The following is a 2569-nucleotide window of genomic DNA, read 5'->3' on the forward strand; positions in this document are numbered from 1 at the left end:
AATAGGAGGAGTTATATGGAGGGTTATATGGTGCAATAGGAGGAGTTATAGGGAGGGTTATATGGTGCAATAGGAGGAGTTATATGGAGGGTTATATAGAGCAATAGGAGGAGTTTTATGGAGGGTTATATGGAGCAATAGGAGGAGTTATAGGGAGGGTTATATGGTGCAATAGGAGGAGTTATAGGGAGGGTTATATGGTGCAATAGGAGAAGTTATATGGAGGGTTATATGGAGCAATAAGGGGAGTTATAGGGAGGGTTATAAGGTGCAATAGGAGGAGTTATAGGGAGGGTTATATGGTGCAATAGGAGGAGTTATAGGGAGGGTTATATGGTGCAATAGGAGGAGTTATAGGGAGGGTTATAAGGTGCAATAGAAGTTATAGGGAGAGTAATATGGTGCAATAGGAGCAGTTATAGGGAGGGTTATAAGGTGCAATAGGAGGAGTTATAGGGAGGGTTATATGGCGCAGTAGGAGGCGTTATAGGGAGGGTTATAAGGTGCAATAGGAGGAGTTATAGGGGGGGTTATATGGTGCAATAGGAGGAGTTATAGGGAGGGTTATATGGTGCAATAGGAGGAGTTATAGGGAGAGTTATATGGTGCAATAGGAGGAGTTATAGGGAGGGTTATATGGTGCAATAGGAGGAGTTATAGGGAGGGTTATATGGTGCAATAGGAGGAGTTATATGGAGGGTTATATGGTGCAATAGGAGTAGTTATAGGGAGGGTTATATGGTGCAATAGGAGTAGTTATAGGTAGGGTTATATGGTACAATAGGAGGAGTTATAAGGAGGGTTATATGGTACAATAGGAGGAGTTATAAGGAGGGTTATATGGTGCAATAGGAGGAGTTATAAGGAGGGTTATATGGTACAATAGGAGGAGTTATAGGGAGGGTTATATGGTGCAATAGGAGGAGTTATATGGAGGGTTATATGGTGCAATAGGAGTAGTTATATGGAGGGTTATATGGTGCAATAGGAGGAGTTATAGGGAAGGTTATATGGTGCAATAGGAGAAGTTATAGGGAGGGTTATATGGTACAATAGGAGGAGTTATAGGGAGCATTATATGGTGCAATAGGAGGAGTTATAGGGAGGGTTATATGGTGCAATAGAAGGAGTTATAGGGAGGGTTATATGGTACAGTAGGAGGAGTTATAGGGAGGGTTATATGGTGCAATAGGAGGAGTTATAGGGAGGGTTATATGGTGCAATAGGAGGAGTTATAGGGAGGGTTATATGGTGCAATAGGAGGAGTTATAGGGAGGGTTATATGGTGCAATAGGAGGAGTTATAGGGAAGGTTATATGGTGCAATAGGAGGAGTTATAGGGAGGGTTATATGGTGCAATAGGAGGAGATATAGGGAGGGTTATATGGTACAATAGGTGGAGTTATAGGGAGGGTTATATGGTGCAATAGGAGGAGTTATAGGGAGGGTTATATAGAGCAATAGGAGGAGTTATATGGAGGGTTATATGGTGCAATAGGAGGAGTTATAGGGGGGGTTATATGGTGCAATAGGAGAAGTTATAGGGAGGTGTTATATGGTGCAATAGGAGGAGTTATAGGGAGGGTTATATAGAGCAATAGGAGTTATAGGGAGGGTTATATGGTGCAATAGGAGGAGTTATAGGGAGGGTTATATGTTGCAATAGGAGGAGTTATAGGGAGGGTTATATGGCGCAGTAGGAGGCGTTATAGGGAGGGTTATATGGTGCAATAGGAGGAGTTATAGGGAGGGTTACATGGTGCAATAGGAGGAGTTATAGGGAGGGTTATATGGTGCAATAGGAGGAGTTATAGGGAGGGTTACATGGTGCAGTAGGAGGAGTTATAGGGAGGGTTATATGGTGCAATAGGAGGAGTTATAGGGAGGGTTATATGGTGCAATAGGAGGAGTTATAGGGAGGGTTATATGGTGCAATAGGAGGAATTATAGGGAGGGTTACATGGTGCAGTAGGAGGAGTTATAGGGAGGGTTATATGGTGCAATAGGAGTTATAAGGAGGGTTACATGGTGCAGTAGGAGGAGTTATAGGGAGGGTTACATGGTGCAGTAGGAGGAGTTATAGGGAGGGTTATATGATGCAATAGGAGGAGTTATAGTGAGGGTTATATGGTACAATAGGAGGAGTTATAGGGAGGGTTATATGGTGCAATAGGAGGAGTTATAGGGAGGGTTATATGGTACAATAGGAGGAGTTATAGGGAGGGTTATATGGTGCAATAGTAGGAGTTATAGGGAGGATCATATGGAGCAATAGGATGAGTTATAGGGAGGGTTATATGGTGCAGTAGGAGGAGTTATAGGTAGGGTTATATGGTGTAGTAGGAGATGTTATAGGGAGGGTTATATGATACACTAGGAGGAGTTATAGGGAGGGTTATATGGTGCAATAGTAGGAGTTATAGGGAGGGTTATACGGTGCAATAGGAGGAGTTATAGGGAGGGTTATATGGTACAATAGGAGGAGTTATAGGGAGGGTTATATGATGCAATAGTAGGAGTTATAGGGAGGGTTATATGGTGCAATAGATGGAGTTATAGGGAGGGTTAT

The sequence above is a fragment of the Bombina bombina genome, chromosome 12 (assembly GCF_027579735.1).
Source record: "Bombina bombina isolate aBomBom1 chromosome 12, aBomBom1.pri, whole genome shotgun sequence".
Classification (NCBI taxonomy): domain Eukaryota; kingdom Metazoa; phylum Chordata; class Amphibia; order Anura; family Bombinatoridae; genus Bombina; species Bombina bombina.